Raw genomic sequence first — 20,403 nt, forward strand, 5'->3', positions numbered from 1 at the left:
AGATAGCCTGTCAAATTCCATGCGGAGGCTGGTCAGATTGGGATGGTACGACTCCCCTTGTTGCAAGAGATCTGGTTGTTGAGGCAGTTTCCAACATTCTCCTCTCGATAGACTCCACACGAGTGGAAACCAAGCCCTTCGAGGCCAATAGGGGACAATCATTATCGCTCTCACTTTCTCATCCCGCATTTTCTTTAGAACTTTTGGAATTAACGGAATTGGGGGAAAAGCATATGCGAACATTCCCTTCCAAAAGATCGAGAGTCCGTCCACCGCGAAGGGCTGATCTGTTCTGGAAAGGGAGCAGAACTTTTGGAGCTTCGTGTTGCCTCGGATGGCTATCACATCCAGATCTGGTTGTCCCCATTTGACTACTAACTGATGGAAAATTGAGGGCTTCAACTCCCTTTCCCATGGGAGAATTGGATTCCTGCTGAGCCAGTCTGCTTGTGTGTTCAAGGCTCCTTTGATATGAATGGCTGATAATGAGAGGAGATTTTCCTCGGCCCACCTCATCAGGCATCTGCATTCTTTCTGCAAGATGATAGATCTTGTTCCCCCCTATTTGTTGAGGTAAAAGACACAAGTTAGATTGTCCGTTTGAACCTGTACTGCTTTGTGGTGGAGAATCTGGGTGAAGTGTTTGAGAGCCAGCCTGATAGCCCTCAGAGGAGAAGCGAAGCTCCGTCTTGGACCATTTCTTCTGGACCCATTGGTTTTCTACATGGGCACCCCAACCTGAGCCGGAGGCATCCGTGGTGAGGATCGTTGGAGGTGGTGGCTTCAGACTCTTCCCCTGATGAAGTCGAAATGGAGTAAGCCACCATCTTAGATCATGCTTGACTCGTGGTGTGACCAGCATCTTGGAATCCAGGTGATTCGATGACTTCCAAGATTTGAGAATTTGTGTCTGGAGAACTCGAATATGAGCCTTCGCCCATTGGACTGCCTCGATTGAAGATGTTAACATTCCCAATACTCTCATTGCAAAACGAATAGAGCATTGATGTTTGGAGATCAAGGTGAGAATTGCTTTCGTGATTCTGGAGACTCTGTCTTCGGTCAGGAACAATCGCATTCTTTGAGAGTCTATGACGAATCCCAAGTATGTTATGGCCGTGGTAGGTTGGAGGTTGGATTTTTTGAAATTTATTAGAAAGCCATGTTCTTGTATTGTTGTCATCGTGATGTTGAGATGATGGCGTAGGAGACCTTCCGAAGGTGCAGACACCAGCCAATCGTCCAAGTACGGGGTGATACAAATTCCCTGTAGTCTTAGATAAGCTGTTAGGACAACTGCGATTTTTGTGAACACCCGAGGTGCAGAGGTTATGCCAAAGGGCAGACATGTGAACTGTAGATGAGTCACTGTATGGTGATGAAGATAGGCGACTCTCAGAAATTTGCGATGTTTCTTCAGAATTGGGACGTGCAGGTAGGCATCCTGTAGATCGATAGTGGTCATGTAATCCCCCTCCTGGATATTCAGAGTCGCTGACTGGATAGTTTCCATTTTGAACTTTTTCTTCAGAAAAAATCTGTTGAGAAATGTTAGATCTATGATAAGTCTCCAGCCTCCTCCGGCTTTTGACACTGGAAAAATCGGAGAATATACTCCCGAGCCTTCTTCTCCTTTTGGAACGACTTCTAATGCTTTCTTCTGGATAAACTCCTGAAGCAGCTGATGAATTACATAATTTTTTGCTCTGTTCAGAACAAATCTGTGTGGTGGTTGATCCCTCAGTTCCAGAGAATACCCTCTTGCAATCGTGGATGTGACCCAGGCGTCTGAAGATGTTCTTGACCAGACCTTCTCGAAATTCAGCAGCCTTGCAACAACTGGAGGAGGGGGAGGCCTGATGTCATGCATGGCCCTCCTTAGTGGAGTCTGACTTCTTTTTAGGAGCATGTCTTGACTGCTTGATGTTTCCTCTGTATTGTCCCTTTCTACCTGAGGGACGAAAAGTATGGCGTCTCTTGGGCGACCCAAAAAAAACGATTTTTAAAGGACCTATAGGGCTTTTTCTTTTGTGGGAAGTCAGGTCCTTTATTTTCTGTTAGTTTACTCAAGATTCCTTCCAACTGAGGACCGAATAGAGAGGATGGATGAAATGGTAAGGACACAAAGTGGTTCTTGGATGAGATATCCCCAGACCATTGCTTCATCCAGAGCGCCCGTCTAGTGGCATTAGATAAGGCTAGTGCTTTGGAGTTATATTTTAGACTGTCCAATGGGCTATCGCATAAAAACTCTGCTGCAGATTTCATGAATGATAAGCTATTCACCAACTCTTCTCTGGGTACGCCATCTTCAATGTCGCTATGCAGTTGGCTTAACCAGAGACGCAGAGCTCTGGCCACTGGTATTGAGGACATAGCTACTCTTGATGATTACTATTACTAAATTACTATTGCTGCGTAATTTTTCTTAGATAGCGTGTCCGCTTTCCTCTCCATTGGATCTGTCAGTAAGGATGATTCCTCCATTGGAAAAAACGATCTCTTTGACAGTCGTGCGGCTGGTAAATCCACTTTAGGTGGGAATACCCATTCTTTCGTCACATCTTGATCTAGTCTATAGGTAGACTTAAATTTAGAACCTGATTCAGACTTTTCAGGTTTTGGCCAGTTTTTCTGGAACCAGTCTTTTATTATAGGATGGGAAGGAAAAACTTTATTCTTTGTAGAAGGAAAATAATATAGCTGATCTTTTAGAGGTTTTTGAGAAAAATCTCTATCACATTCAAGCGTTTTTTTAACCGCATGTAGTAATTTCGGAACAGAGTCTGTGCGCAGCAAAAAAATGTTTTTGTCAGCATCCAGATCTGATTCCTTAGATGAGGTAGTTGCAAAGTCCGAGTCCTCAGCAGATTCAGATGAGGATGCTGGGTCATGTCTACTTTAGTGACGTTTACTTTTTGTCCCATGTGATACAAATGCTGATTTCACCTCTTGGAAGGTGTCTGATAATTGAGTTTTGAACCAGTGCAGGAACTCATTGGGGCGCGTCTGAGACTGGGATAGGGCAGACCTGCATGTTGAGCAGGAAGAATGTTTCCATGAATCAGGGAGAGGTTGCTGACATTCAGCACAGATATTATGTTTAGACTTTCTCCTCTTCTTTCCCCCAGAATTAGACATTCTACAAGGAAGGGAAAGAAGAAGTGTCAGTATAGAACAGCAAAATAAACCATCCCTTGCAGACAGACACAATATCTCATATAGCACCAGGATCCGCTGCCCAGCTAGAGCGCGTTACCTGAGTGCTGCGGCCTCATTTTATACTGGAAAGCCCGCGAATCGTCCCCGCGCATGCGCGCCTTCCACTTCCGGACGCCGAGGTACGGCGCGTGCACGCGCAGAGAATCCCGAGAACGGCGCCGCCATCTTAGATGTGGGACGCGGCTCAGAGGCTTACCAGCGTGACAGGAGGCGTGACCACAATATAGGGACCGGACGCAATGCCAATACAGAGGTAATGACTCACCTGTGTAAGGTGAGGCTAGTGTAAATACACTAGATTCATGGCTGGTGCATATGAGCGGTGCCCACCAGACACATGACTTCAGCTGAGGGACCTGGATAACCCTAGGTATACAGCTGGAATTCCTCTTTGCCCCACGGTATAGAGGCAGGCACCTCTTCTTTCTTCATACCCTTCTGGTACCAAGAAGAGAAAAAAATACAAGTGTCGGTGTGTTCTTTCATGTTCTTATAGGGGGATCACCAGGTCCAGCTTATTAATCTATTTGATGTGTTTATTGCTAGATTAACCCTTCTGTGTCCGGGTCAACGGGAATCCATTCGTGTGCTGCCGAGGACGACCAGGAAATACAATATTTTGTATTTATTTTTTTTAACATAGAAAAAAGACAGGAAAAAAGAAAAAAAGAAAAAAATTCTAAGGAAAAAACAAATCCATGAAAATTTATTATATATATAAAAAAACTAAAAACTTCTATCTGATAGAAGGGTCACTTTAACAAACAGCTATATTTTTGAGCAGCCGAAACATAACTATTTTTTCTATTGATGCAACTGTTTAGCCTTTCTTTATAAACTTTTTAATTTGCACACTTGTTAATTAAATTCTTCAGGCAATATATATATATATATTTTATATTTTTATGTGATGTGCTATAAAATTAGGTACAAGAAAGCTTGTTGTTGCAGTGATAATTGAATAATTTAATCTTTAGGGAATCTTATGTGAGGGATAAGATTGGTAAGAGTCACACATGAATACATTAATCAGTATAAAGTGTATGGGGCTCTCACGATCGTCCACCGAAAGATGCTAATGTAGATAGGTGTTACACGTCATAGAAAGTAGGGATGAGCGAACTTTTGGAGAGTTCGGTTCGGTTCGATCCGACAAACTTTCGTGAAATTCAGATTCGTATGAATCGAATCTAAAACAAACCTTCCTATAACGGCTAAATAATTGCAGCTACAATAGTGGGAGTCTGATAGGGTATAGTTTCATTTAGTTGCAGTTGCTATTAAAATGAAAAAAGTGGAAAAAATCAAAGTGAAAAAATAGTGAAAAAAATTTAGCCAAGGTGTAAGTGATTACACGGGACATAGGACACAAAGTTCCTTGGACCCAGTAGGGTGGAAAACAGACATTTGACAGTGGAACCAGCACCAATAATAGTACTGTATCGGACCCAGTATAGTGGGGAACAGACAATTGACGGAGGAGGAGGCAGCAGCACTTAATTGCACCCAGACCAGTATGGTTGAGAAGAGACTATTGGAGGAGGAGGAGGTGGCAGTACCTGATTGCACCCAGGCCAATATAGTTGAGAACAGACAATTGACGGAGAAGTAGGAGGAGGATGTTCAGCCTTGGAGTGGTGGCCTGGAAATCCTTGCTGATGATGTTGTTCAGCGCACTTTCCAGAATACGTACGAGTGGGATGATGTTGTTGAATCCATAGTCATGCCTGCTCACAAACAGAGTTGCGTCCTCAAAAGGGATCAACAATTGGCAGGACATGTTTGAAGAAACCTGTGCACTATGAGGTTTATCACATGTGCCATACAAGGTGTATGACTCAGCCCTCCCTGCTGCACTGCAGAGACAATGTTCCTCCCATTGTCGGCTACAACACTTCCCACCGTTAGTTGACGTGGGGTCAGCCATTAATATATCTCCTCCCTGATGGTCTGGAGGAGCTCCTGCCAATGTGGCTCCGTTGACCCAGGCTCACAAAATGGAGGACAGCCTGAGAGCGTCGGGCCTGACATTGTTGGTAAGAGATCGGGGCAGGTTGGACTGCAGTCAAAGCGGTGGATTGTTGTAAGCTGGTGGAGGCAGAACTTTTGCAGAACTGGCCCCCTAAAGCACCGGGAAGGTGACCGTGGCTAGAATGGGCTAACTTTCTGATGGTCTTCTGGGGGAATGTTGACCCAATGGGCAGTAACAGACATGTACTGCCCTTGCCCATAATTAAAGGACCAGACATCAGCACTGGAGTGCACGGTCTTGGACACCAAGAATCCCAATGAGTCGCCAACATTTTACTTCACAACTCTGCAGTGATGGGACCTTTTTTTCTGGGACAGTGATGGGACTTTTTTGGACTGTTTTTTTGTTTTTAATTTTTTTCTTGCGGCTAAACATGGTTCTCCTATCTTTTGAACCTTTATTGTCAAGATATGAACTGAGATTTTCACTTAATAAAGTAGATCAACTTGAACACTGAAGTTGCTTTCATGTGTCTTGGTTGATACTCACAGACAGCTGTCAAATTACATTTTTGATTAGGCAGCACCCAGGTATATCCGAGGAGACTAATTTAAGGTCACACATCCTGATATTCACAGAAAACCAGGATACAAGTGATTATAGGAGTTATAATCCCTTGTATCCTGGTAAGTTCTGTGATTTTATTTGTTATTGTTATTTTAACCAGATTCGTTATGAACTTTCTCAAAGTTTGGTTCGGTGCCAAACCGAACTCTTTGCAAAGTTCGTAATGAATCGGGTTCATTATGGTTCAGTTCGCTCATCCCTAATAGAAAGTCACTGCCCTACCCCCTTTGTTCTCAGAGAGATAAGCTGCAGTCAGAGCTTACCCCTCCCCTCTCCATTGTGAACACAGGAATGCTCAGCAGTTGAGATGAGCGAATTTACACTAATAAAATAACAGCACAAATGGCTTCTCTAGCTTAGCAATCTGCTTATCAGCTGTCTACCTTTTAACTCAGTGCCGCTCCTCTCCAGGAAAAGCTGTATCTAGTCATGGGAAACTGGGAAAAGCATGGAGCAGCAAGGAGTGGCACTGAGTTAAAAGGCAGCCAGCTAATAAGCTGCCTGCCAAGCTAAGGAAGCAATTCACTTTATTGTTACTGTAATTTTGCTGATCTCTACTCACCAGTGTATAATCTAAAATATACAATTATTCTACTTAACCACTTAAAGAATCACTCTTCTTCTGCAAAAAAATTCTCTATTTGTACTTTTTATTGATTCTTTACATTCAGTCTTTATGAGAGTAATGAAAAATCCCCCACGAGTGCACATACGCATTTTTGGCTCTGACTTTACGTTCAGTATGAACGCTTTGGAGATGTAACCCATCCACCGAAGTTAACAGCAATCATGTGATGCCTCACACAATGTTTCAGGGGACCTCCCTCTTGTCAAGTGAGCATTTCATGACGATTGTGATTTTTCTTTATTCTCATTCTCATTTAAGAATTGAGAAGGAGAACCAGAATTTTAAGTATCTTGGTATTGTGATTAGTAAAGATCTAGCGGACTTTCATAAACAAAATACAAGACCTATTTATTAAGGAATTGCAAAGAATGGCTGGGGTTCGGTATCGTCTTCCAATATTGAAGGGAGATAAAATTAAATAAAATCTGTGCTCCTCCCCCTGATCCTTCATTTATTCAGAGCGTACCCCTTGTGGGTGGATGAAGCGATGTATAGGAAAAATTTATCTGTATTCAACTCATTGATTTAGGGCCGCAAGAAAACTAGGATTAAGATTAATACCTTGTCGCAGCCTATAGGGCGGACGGATTGGGTATAACAGATATTAGGAATTACTTCTTGGCTACCCAACTTAGTCTTATAATTAACTGGGCCAAAGTTCCAGTTTATAGCAAATAAGGGACTTTTGACATATGCTAATTTCTTTCAATTTTTAGAGGCAGAGCTTCTTGTAGTAAAAGGTATTCAATGATTCCTGATATGTTATTTCATGTTTGGCGAAGTTTCAAAGAGAGTGTGCAGATGGTTGGGTTGTTTGTAGAGATGAGCAAACCTTGAGCATGCTCGAGTTCACCTGAACCCAAGCGTTCAGCATTTGATTAGCGGTGGCTGCTGAAGTTGGATAAAGCCCTAAAGCTATGTGGTAAACATGGATATAGTCATTGGTTGTATGCATGTTTCCCAGACAACCTTAAAACTTTATCCAACTTCAGTAGCCCCGCTTATCAAATGCCGAACGCTTGGGTTTGGATGAACTCGAGCATGCTCGAGGTTCGCTCATCTCTAGTTGTTTGAGTTTTCCCCGATTGGGCTGAATGAGAACCTTAGAGAGGTATACAAACTTGAGGTCCTCTTAAAACTATATGATGCATGGATTATGAGTATGGGGGATGTGTTGGGGGACGGAAAGATAAGGGACTGGGGGTGTTTTGAAGATCCAGTTTAACCTCTCTGATTGCTCTTGGTGGGAGTACATTAAGTTAAAACGTTCTCACTCAAGAAGAAATTGTTGAGATTTTGAAGTCTATTCTGGAGGGTTAGATAAAGAAGAAAGAAACATCCTGTATTTATAAAGTCCCCCCTAAATGTATACAGAAATGGAATAAAAACTTGGGAGTCATGGCGGAAGAGATATGGGATAAAGTCCTTAGGAATACTGAAAAAGCCTCAAGGGGTTGGCAGCAGCACCTTGTTCAGGTTTACATTTTGCATTGAACATACTATACTCCCAAATAAGAGGGGTGTGAATGCAGACTTTATCCTTATGTTTTGGCAATGTCAGGGTCTAGAAAGGTATTGGTTAGGAATATTTAAAAATGTATCAGACATGGCTCAGCATAGCATAGAGATATCCCCCCCCCCCCCCCCCCGATTGCCCATTCGGGTTATGACTATAATATTGATTGTGGAAAAATCAATAGGGATGAGTTTAAAACATATTTTTTTATGATTGGCTATTGGTACTGAGGAAGTGGTTCTCCCCAGTTGCGCCTAATCAAGAATACATCTATAAATTGTGTTTTTTGGGTGTTCTTATTACATGTTGTAAAAGGGTATTGTCACAAATGCACCAGACGTAGGTAGGGAACAGGACAAGACAGTGAGCCCTAACCACTAGAACCCACCTTCTGACCCTACCTACTTGCCTCAATGGCCCTAAATGGCCGTGGACAACCACGGTGTCAGTCCCTGTCCTACACCAGGTGATACACAAAACAAGACAGACGAAACAAACACAATAATGCAACGTCTACGGTCTGGGTCAGCAACGGCGGTCAGCGAGGTACAAAAACGTAAGGCAGAAGAAGAGTCAGGGACAGGCAAGGAGGTCAGGGCAGGCAGCAGACAAAGCTGGTTGGGAGATCAAACAATAGGTCAGGCAACAGAAGTAACAGAACCAGGAGAGAGGAAGCGCTTAGCTGAGTAACACTCAATAGCCAGCAGCGAAATGAAGAGTCTGCTGCTTTTTATCTGGAATCAGGGACTGGGTCCAGCACTTGATTGGATCATCCCTGATCCCAGCACCCAGCTCAGCTGGACAGGTCTTATAAGGAGTAACCCCTGCACTGCCAGAGTGTAACAGGCAATGCGGGTGTGGCTGGGAAACTAAGACAGCATTCAGACAGAACTGCAAACAAAAAACAACCAGAGGCTCCGCGCTTCCTCGGTCGCCCAGCATGGACCGAGGAGCGCAAAGTCACATTCCTGACAGTACCCCTCCTCTTATGAGGCGCCTCAGGACCCTTATTTAAAGGACCCGGTTTAGAGGGGTTATGGTCATGAAACTTCCGGATGAGACGTGGCGCATGTATATCCTTACTGGCAACCCATGTATTTTCTTCAGGACCATATCCCTTCCACTGGACAAGATATTGGACGGAATTTTGAATTTGACGAGAGTCCAATATCCTGTCCACTTCAAACTCCAGCTCCCCCTGGATGACCAGAGGAGCAGGGAGGACTGAAGGAAGCACAGGATTAACATATTTTTTGAGAAGAGACTTATGAAATACATTGTGAATTCTCATAGACCCCGGTAATCGTAATCTGAATGAAACAGGATTAATGATCTCTGTGATAACGTACGGACCAATGTACTTGGGTGCTAGTTTACCAGAGGGAACCTTCAATTTCAAGTTTTTAGTGGAGAGCCATACCTTTTCTTCTATCCCGTAATCTGGGCCAGATATGCGTCTTTTGTTCACGTGTTTCTTAGCTGTCTCTTGGGCTTTGACCAAGTTCTGAAGAGCTTGGGCCCAAACTGTGCACAGTTTAGAATAGATACCTTTGGTCGAAGGGTTTACGGACTCTGACGCATGTACAGAAGAATATCTGGGATTAAAGCCATAATTACAATAAAATGGCGACATCTTGAGTGACTGATTTTCACGATTATTTAGAGCAAATTCCACTAAGGATTGAAACTCTCTCATTTATCTTGGCTCCCTGCAACAAAACACCTCAAAAATTGTTCCAGAGATTGGTTCATCCTTTTTGTCTGGCCATTAGATTGTGGGTGAAAAGCCGACGAAAAGGATAATGAGATGCCCAGCCGACCACAAAATTCTCTCCAAAATCTGGAAACAAATTGTACCCCCCTGTCAGAAACTATATTTTCTGGAACACCATGCAAACGTAAGATATGGTTTATGAACAATGTAGCCAAGGTACGAGCATTAAGGAGCTTACGCAGGGGAATAAGGTGTCACATCTTAGAAAATCTGTCAACTACCACCCAAATGACTGTTTTACCCTTAAAGGGTGGCAAATCGGTAATAAAATCCATAGAAATATGAGTCCAAGGTCTGGTAGGCACCGGAAGGGGATGGAGGAGACCTTCAGGTAGTCTACGCGGAACCTTGGATCTGGCACAAGTTTCACAGGCGTCGACAAATGATTTGACATCTCTTGCCCATGAAGGCCACCAATAAGGCCGTGAGAGTAAGTAATTAATACCTGCAATTCCCGGGTGACCAGCAAACACAGAATTATGAATCTCCTCCAAAACCTTAAGGCGAAGGTTTGGAGGAACAAACAGTTTGGACTCAGGAGTGTTCCGGGGAGCAAGAGACTGAGATTCCGCAATCCGAGCTGCCAGATCGGGTTGCAAAGTGGCCACCACCACCCCGGGTGACAGGATGGTCTCTGGTTGCTCCCTGGGAACCGTGTCGATGTCAAAGCTGAGCGATAAGGCGTCAGCTTTAACATTTTTAGACCCAAGTCGAAAAGTGATTTCAAAATTAAATTGTGTAAAGAACAAAGCCCATCTGGCCTGACGAGGAGTGAGACGTTTGGCTTTATCCAGATATATAAGATTCTTATGATCTGTTAACACCTTAATTCTATGTTTAGCCCCTTCCAGAAAATGTCTCCTTTCATCAAAGGCTAATTTAATGGCCAGAAGTTCCCTGTTACCTATGTCATAGTTGCTTTCGGCTTTAGAGAACTTCCTAGAAAAGTAGGCTATGGGTCTGAGGTTCGTGAGGGTCTCTTAACCTTGTGAGAGAACTGCTCCTACCCCCAACCTCAGATGCATCAACTTCAATGACAAAGGGTTCTTCAAAGTCAGGCTGAGTTAACACAGGAGCTTCCGCAAAACACCTCTTAAGCTTGTCAAATGCCAGGATAGCCTCAGGACTCCAATTAACCAGGTCTGCCCCTTTTTTGGTTAGATCAGTTAATGGTTTAGCAATAACAGAAAAACCCTTGATGAACTTTCTATAGTAATTGGGGAATCCCAGGAACCTTTGTAGGGCCTTAAGGCTACTGGGTCGCTCCCAATTTTCAATGGCTGTCAATTTAAGGGGATCTATACAAAATGAGTTGGAGGTGATCTTATACCCTAAGAATGAGACCTCCTGTATCCCAAACTAGCATTTTGACAGCTTGGCTCAGAGGTGATTTTGCCTTAGCAATTCTAACACAGTACGAACATGCTGAACATGAGAGCACCAATCAGGAGAAAATGAGGCATAACGAGGTATTTGAAATGTCCCTCAGGAGTATTAAAGGCAGTCTTCCACTCGTCTCCCTCCTTTACACTTATTAGGTTGTATGCTCCCCGCAAATCAATCTTAGAGAACCATTTGGCTCCCACAATTTGGTTAAACAAGTCTGGAATGAGAGGCAGAGGGTATTGATTTTTCACGGTGATCTTATTCAATTCTCAATAATCAATACAGGGGCGTAGACCACTGTCTTTTTTACCCACAAAAAAGAATCCCGCCCTCATGGGAGAAGAGGAGGGATGGATGTGACCTCTAGCAAGCTATCCTTGATAAGCGACAAAGAAATACAATGAGGAGCACACTCTGGTCCCCATCGAACCAGTTCCCTGTTGGGCCAGTCAAACACGGGGTTATGCTGGTCAAACCAGGGTAACCCCAGAATAATATCAGCAGACAAATTTTCCATAAGCAAAAAGTCAAGCTTTTCAAAATGAACTGATCCCACCTTAACCTCAAGATGCAGGGGGCAGAGTCCGCTCCAGTCACATTCAACGGACATTTAAGCTGAAGAGGACATGCCCCTAGACCAGACCAGAAAGCAGTATTAATAAAGTTAGCAGAAGCCCCAGAGTCAACCTGGGCATATCCGGAGATAAATTTATCTCCCAAAGTCAAAGAAATAGGCAACAACAACTTCTTTTTCTTGTCGAAGGTTACCTGTGCACCTGAATGACCCCCTTGATAAACATTCAGGCGCTGAAGTTTTCCGGCGGTGAACCAGGTCTAGCGGGACATAGTCGTACTTGATGCCCCGCTTTGCCACAGTAGACACACAGATGGTTCTGGAGGAGATATGCACGTCTGGCCTTGGCGTAAGTTGACCCGATCTGCATAGGTTCGTCTTGCGGAGGGGACACAGGAGAGGAAGAAGAAGGTTTAGGAGGTAAGGTGAAAGGACATGAACCAGAAGGGAATTTAGACGTCTCTCTCTCTTTTCGTCTGTCCCGCATAAGCCTATCTACCAGTATGGCTAAAGTCATAGTCTCAGGATTAGGATAGGCTACTAACAAGTCCTTCAGTTGGTCAGACAAGCCCACACAAAACTGGAAACGCAGAGCTGGGTCATTCCAAGCAGAGGGTACACACCACTGCCTAAAGTCAGCACAGTATTCTTCCACTGGTCTCTTACCCTGTCTGAGTGTAGTCAATTGGCGCTCTTCCTCTGCTGCTCGGTCTGGGTCATCATACAGAAGACCCAAGGCTGTAAAAAATCTGTCAACGGTCATCAAATCAGGGGAGTCAGAAGGTAGTGAGAATGCCCATTCTTGGGGTGGGCCCTGCAGGAGGGACATAATAATACCCACCCTCTGGGTCTCATCTCCGAAGGAGCAGGGACGTAACCGAAAAAATAATCTGCACCCCTCCCGAAAAGGTCCGGAAATTTTTCCTGTCCCCCTTAAATTTCTCAGGAGCCTGCGGAGGGGTCAGAGACATCTGCCTGGGCAAGGACTCTTGTTCCGTAACGTATTCAGACCCTGCATCTGGGTCACCAGGGTGTTCATAGGGTCCATGATGCAGATGACCCAAAAATCTTCTTTAGGCTGGCTATTCTGTCACAAATGCGCCGGACGTAGGTAGGGAACAGGACAAGACAGTGAGCCCTAACCACTAGAACCCACCTTCTGACCCTACCTACTTGCCTCAACGGCCCTAAACGGCCGTGGACAACCATGGTGTCAGTCCCTGTCCTACACCAGGTGATACACAAAACAACAGACGGACGAAACAAACACAATAATGCAAAGTCTACGGTCCGGGTCAGCAACGGCGGTCAGCGAGGTACAAAAACGCAAGGCAGAAGAAGAGTCAGGGACAGGCAAGGAGGTCAGGGCAGGCAGCAGACAAAGCAGGTTGGGAGATCAAACAATAGGTCAGGCAACAGAAGTAACAGAACCAGGAGAGATGAAGCGCTTAGCTGAGTAACACTCAATAGCCAGCAGCGAAATGAAGAGTCTGCTGCTTTTTATCTGGAATCAGGGACTGGGTCCAGCACTTGATTGGATCAGCCCTGATCCCAGCACCCAGCTCAGCTGAACAGGTCTTATAAGGAGTAACCCCTGCACTGCCAGAGTGTAACAGGCAATGCGGGTGTGGCTGGGAAACTAAGACAGCATTCAGACAGAACTGCAAACAAAAAACAACCAGAGGCTCCGCGCTTCCTCGGTCGCCCAGCACGGACCGAGGAGCGCAAAGTCACATTCCTGACAGGTATTGTATTTGTTTTAAAATTGGAGATAAGCTATTAGTAAACTTATTGAGTAGCATATTGACCCAGCTCATGATGGAGGTGCCTCTGCATAAACAAAGATTAAAAATAAGCCGCAGACAACTTCCAACATCTTCTTTATAAACCCTCTATAAGATCTTCAGGAAGTCCTGCAGGTTGAGCACAGGATCACTTTGTCTTAATGCCTAGTTCAACAGATGTATCAAGACTTCAAAAGTGCATAGTATACTAGTTTAGGTTTAGTTTAGCAAAACAGGACTAGAGCAGAGACAAACTTGCTGGTGCTGTGGCAGTTGCTTCAAAGGCAGACGAAGTAAGATCATCCAGAGGAGACAAATTTTTGTGTCGGGCATAGAAGATCTGATACTGGTGGAACAGTTTGCCAGGTCGAAGATTTCAAGAGTTTTTAGCAAGATGTACAAACTCATACTCGACTTGTGGATGCCCTGGGTTACAACTGAATTGTTTGAGCTAAACTGAGGGGCAAATTTTATGGGATTCCCAGTTGACACAGTGGATTCTATTTATTAATTCTGTATGTGTATTTCATATTTCTCTATGGAAAAAAATAAATTTTCACTTGTACTCATGAATCGAACTGAAGCACTGCTTCTAATTCATGCTCCTTTAGCATTATAAAGCCCAGAAAGTTTCAAATCTTTCCTTAATTAACACATCTTTGCCAGATTAAATACTGTGTTCATCCTTGCTTACAAATAGCAATACTACTGGTAGTTTTTAAATTACAAAAGACATAGCACAATGAATACATTCAATATACGTTAACCCCTCTATTCAAGTCATTTTGCTTGTTAAAATGTTGCATCTTATTCACTGGAATGTGGGTGTAAAACTGCTTTAGAAAGAAAGTATCACCCACGCAACATAGGATTAGATTACTGTGATTATACCAATATGTTGGATAGCAGATGAAAATTGTGTGTTAGCTTTCCATATATATCTATTCTTTTGAGCGTAAAAATATTATCAGCTTATTGCAAATGCAGGAAAACAGTTATTTTCCTTACATTTGGATTTTCAATAGGTTCTAAGAGATTACAAAAGAAAACAATAACACAGCAGATGCTATGAGAAGGAAATTATAGGCTATAGAAAAAGAAAGGCGATTTTTTTTTTTTTAGGGATTCTGGAATATTTAAGCTGGCAGACTTCTTTACCTAGAATCCTCCCTTGTATGATATGAAAGATTTTAGGCCTAGACATTTCCAGATGTATTGTCACTAGGTATGAAAAAGGTCATCCAGAAAATCCTCCTGCTCAGTGTGGGAATGAGTTAGAGACAGGGCAGTTTCTAGATAGTTTAGCAAAATGGGCAACTCGCAGGGTTAGGTGGGTTGGGGAAGAGTAGTTGGGTTCCCTATTAGATAAATATGTGGCTCCAGGTCATGTTTTGAGGATTTCCTTAGTATTTCACAGGTGATATAATTATACTCAGTGCAGGTATTCTCACAGGTGTCCTTTGCATGGCATATCCTCAAAACATGACATGTTGATGAGGCCTGAGGACTGAAATATACTTAATAAGTAGGTGGTCCCTGTAGATAATTTCCCCATTAGATAGGTGGTCCCGTTAGATAGTATGCTCCCCTACATAGTTGGTTAATTTATCTAATATCTCCTATTAGGTAGGTCCCCCACAGAAGATAGTTTCCCCACTTAGGCATTCCCCCTCCTGCAGCTAGTTTTCCCATTATATCGGTCCCCCCAGCGTTTCCACCATTTGTTAGTTGCTCCTCTTGCCGATAGCTTCCCCCATTAGGTAAGGCCCTCTTAGAGAAGATAGTGCTCCTCCCAAGAGATAACTTCTCCCCTCCTGTAGATAATATTCCCCATTAGGTAGCCCCACCCTCCTCAAGCAAATAGTATCCCTCGGACGGTAAGTTCCCCCATTAAGTAGTTTCCTCTCCTGTAGATAGTTTTCCACATTAGGTAGGGCTTTCCAGGGAATATACTCTGAAGCAGGTAGTTTTCTCCATTAGAAATGTCCTCTTCACCTTTGACAATATAAACAAAAACAAAACAAACCTTTTCCTGACTCCCTTGCAATCCCCCAGCATTGTTTTTTTCTTTTGTGTTTCAGTGCAAGACACAATACAGTGACATCATCATGAAAGATGAGAGATTGGTAACAGAAGGAGGAGATGCTCCTAGATGATCTACTGGCTAAGAACATCTTTAAAGAGTATAAGGGTATATAAGGGCACACTTACAGTTAAATATAGTTATATGCTCCGTGTCTGTCTCTCTCCAATCCAGAATCTGGTAATCTGTTATTAGGCTTGGAAAGGCAACAAAATGGCTCTTCCCACCATGGTATTCCTAGGCTGAGGCTGCTTGGTTTCTATTTGTCTTGTTACCAAAAAGCAGGGAACCCCATGTGACAAACCATACCCACAAACACCACCCCTAACAAGCAAAACCCTGGAAGACACTTGAAAAGGTTACCAAGTATGCCGTTGTGCTGTTTTTTTTTGTGCGGTTGTGCTGTTGTATTTTTTAACACACTGCAAATGCTCACACTGCTCACAATGGTCACAGTGCTAATGGTCAGGATCTGCAGCAGATTTTTTGGCGCAGATTTGAAGCTGCAGACTTGCTTTGAATTTGCATTTTCTAATCTGCGCCATCAAATCTGCTACAGATCCTGTATGTGTGAAGCTGCAATCCTGTAGTGTGAAGCTGAATGGGTCCCATGCATGCAGCGGATCCGCTGCCTGTATGGGACCTGGCCCCTTTAACCCCCCCGCCGTCGGGCGCCTGCAGCCCCCTATCACTGCACGGCAGCACTGATTGGCTGATGGGGAGTGAGGGGAGCTGGGAGCCTCACACAGCCGCAGCGCTGAGCAGGTAATCTATGCTCGGGGTTGGGGCTGCGGGCGGCTGGCAGCAGGGGGGTTAAAGAAGCCGGTCCCATACAGGCCTGCATGTATGGGACCCATTCACCTTCACACTACAGCATCCGCAGCGGATTTTGCAAACTCACAGCGTAAAATCCGGTACGTGTGAAGCTACCCTAAAACTGATTTTTGAACCGTAAAAATGCTGTTTTATGGTCATTTTACAGCTAATAATATGACTGATTTTACTATGTGTGAACATGGTCCATCGCATTCTTCAATGAATAGACTACATTGTAGGTCATTCACAATTCAGGTTCTGCACTAACAATTATGCCAGATTCTGGGACCAGATCCAGTAAATTCTGCTGCGATACAGATTATCATATTTTATATTTTCGATCCTCTGTGAGAGTCCATAGCTTTGTAAAAAGTAATTGTTCTGCTGGTATAGTAAAAAAAACAATAAAGCAGCCATAATTGCCTTTTTGCGCTTCCCCAATGCCCTTTGGCACTGACTCAGGCCCCTGCTCAGTGACGGCCTGCTCAGTTACTGGCTGCTTCAAGTCAAAGCAGTGATTGGCTGAGCGGGCTATCTATACCATTCACCACCATCAAAATCTGCAGCGAGAATGGAGTGCCATAGACTCTAATTGTAATTAGTATCACAGTGGTTTTCACAAAGAAACTCGCGACCTTAAAGAGACTCTGTACCCACAATCTGACCCCCCCCCACAAAAAAAAAAAACCTTGTACCTTCAGATAGCTGTTTTTAATCCAAGATCTGTCCTGGGATCCGTTTGGCAGGTGATGCAGTTATTGTCCTAAAAAACAACTTTTACACTTGCAGCTCTGTGCCCAACAGGTGTGGCTTAGAATATCTGTATCTTAACTTTTCACCACCCCTCCGTCCCTCCTCCCCACCCTCTTCATCATTAGGAATGCCATTTAAACATTTTCTCCTGTCTAAACATTGCACGGGTGCCTTAACGATCTATCCCATGTTCAGTATTCACACAACTGACGAATAGGAGACAATCTGCCTGTAGAATTCCTAATGATGAAGAGGGTGGGGAGGAGGGACAGAGAGGGTGTGCCAGCCTAATGCATACACAATCTTGGCCATGCCAATTGGGCACAGCACTGCAAGTTTAAAAGTTTTTATTTTAGGACAATAACTGCATCACCTGCCAAATGGACCCCAGGACAGATCTTGGATTAAAAGCAGGTCTCCGAAGGTTCAAGTGGTTTGGGGGGTCAGATTGTGGGTACAGAGTCGCTTCAAATCTACTGCAATACAGTAATTGTGACTGGACCAGTAATGTCCTGACTGAGGCTACACAGGCTGCAGATGCTGTCCAAACAAACAGAGTTGTATGCAATTGAAAGCATACCTGTAGACTGCAACTACTGCCTCCTTTACACTACTGTATATCTCTATCATCTATGCGCACCCGTATCAGAACTCTCCACTGCAAGCTATAGAGCGAGCGGCCGGAGACGCTCGCTCCATAGTGTGCACTGACATGGGTTTCTGCGGCCGCTATTCAGTGAATAGCGGACACAGAAAACTGACATGTCAGTTGTTTGCGGCGCGCTACGGGTCCAAGCTGGAGTGTATACAGTATGTATACGCTCCAGCCGGGATCCCATACACAGCAAGGTAACGTATCTTTTCGTAATATCACGGCTGATGTACAATGGCCGTGGTTTTACGGAAAAATATGTTGTCTGAACATAGCCATAGGCTGCACATATTCTTATCAATACTTCTACAATATTACAAATATCAATGTAACTATAATGCTATAATGTTATATGGACGGTCAGCGAAATGGTGAGATAACAATTTACTACACTCCATACCTAAGGCTACGTGGAAAACATGGATATAGTCATTGGCAGTATCCATATTTTCCAGACAACCTAGGAGCTTTACCCAAGTTCAGCAGCCCCCACTAATCAAATGCCGATCGTTCGGGTTCGGATGGACTCGAACCCGAACCCGGTTCGCTCATCTCTAGTTGCAATGACTTTAAAACTGAGAAGAAAACCAATACTCAAAAATCTAACCTTGCTGTGATGGGTATACTAAGCGGCACATCAGAGGGTACTTGGCACCAAAGTGTTAGCTAATAAGAGCCTACCTTCAACGCAGAAGAAAGAATTGATACTCTGTGGAACACAGGACTTTACTAAAGACTTAGACTAATGAATCTCTCAACGTGGAAAGGTTAAATCCCCCTGGTAGTAGTCACACCTCTGGTAGTTCAGCAATCCTTGCTTAGCAGTCACAAACACTGGAACTGGAACAAGTAGCAGTCCATACACCTCCTCACCTGCACTTTACAAAACTATTCACTAGACTAAGCAGATAACCCTCTACACCCTTGCATATAGACTTCGAGGTCTTGCTTACTATTTGTGGAGAGGAGCCTGAGGTAACTGGACAGTGAATTGGACAGTAGAGATGGAAAAACATTGACTAAAGGCCCTATTCCACGGAACGATTATCGTCCGTATTCGGCCGATATCGGCCGCTACGGACGATAATCGTCCCATGGAATAGAGTGCAACGATCAGCTGACATCGTTCATGTCAGCTGATCGTTGCAGTAGCTTGTTTTTCAACATGTTGAAAAACAAGCGACTGATATAGCAGCGATCTGCTGCCGTCGCTCCGTTGAATAGGAGCGTCGGCAGCAGACGCTGCTATATCCTATGGGCTGCCTGGACGATCTAGCGATCACCCGGGCAGCCCCCCCCCCCGCCCCCGCAGCTCCCCGCCGCTCCTCCTGCACTCACCAGCTCGCTGCCGCGTTGAATAGCGGCGGCAGTGAGCGGGGAACGAGGAGCAAACGAGCACTGAGAGCGCTCGTTTGCTCCTCTGACGACCCGTGTAATAGGCCCTTAAGGCCATAATTGGTTCAAAGATACTGTAGGAAACAAAACTAACAGATCGCCTCCTCAAACAGTTGGAAGACAATAAAAGTGAAAAAGTCATGTACATGTTTAACCACTAGTGGTACTTCTGCATATGCTTGCTGTCAATGAATGAAACACAGTGAAAAGACAGAAAAATGCAGTTTAGGCATACTTCACTACACATATTGCCCTGAGACACAGAATAAAAGTTAACACTGCCGACGCACACATGTATGCATTCAGCAGCAGTAAATAGCAGGGTTGTGGGACACTATAACTTTGCATTAGGAGTCTGTCTAGGTCATATGACGCAGAGCAAATAATGAACATGCTAAGTGCGCACTTTTCCCGTCTCATTGGTTGCGGTTTAAACACTCACACCTCAACTGGTCATGACATTTTGTGACTGGTTTGTGACATATCAAAAGTTTTTTTTATGATAGGTATTCTTCAAACGAGAAAAACCTGCTGGACATATCAACGCTAAAGACGTCTGTTGTTTTTAAAATGATATTATATTTGATAAAAAAAATATATGAAACAAAAGCATTCCGCTTTTTATAAATATTGTACTGTTATCCCAGGCAATTCATGTACATGTTTAATAAGCTGATTGAAAAATATGTACCAACTGAACACGATTTAAATAAACACTCCAGTGTAGTGCCGTAATTACACTTTAGATTGTAATGCAATTTTGGGCTGTTTAAACTATGATTTAGTAGGAGCTAATTACAAATGAATTTCTACTCTGTAATTAATAAAAACAAAATTGTAATTAGACAGCTGCTCCAGATCAGGGTGACAATTAGTGGTATCTGACTCACAATCATTAGCCTGGCAGATCCTCAAAAATTGTATTTAAAATAATGGAAGGTGGAGATGTGATAGCCGGGACTTTGCTGCAAAACTCTACAATGGGCTGAGAAAAGCACAAACTTTTAGAACAAAGTTAAGAATAGTTTTTACATATTGGTCATATTTAAATCTCATGTAATAGATTTTTTTCCCATTTGTCACAATGGCAGAAAGGTATAAAAAAATAATGATTAGCCTACTATATGAGATCTGTGTACACAAAATTTAAGGAAATCTTTATGACAAACCTTTGTGACCTAAGCAAGTGCTAAACAAATCCCATGAAACATTAGGAGAATA

This window comes from Dendropsophus ebraccatus, chromosome 3, assembly GCF_027789765.1.
Source record: "Dendropsophus ebraccatus isolate aDenEbr1 chromosome 3, aDenEbr1.pat, whole genome shotgun sequence".
NCBI classification, from domain to species: Eukaryota; Metazoa; Chordata; class Amphibia; order Anura; family Hylidae; genus Dendropsophus; species Dendropsophus ebraccatus.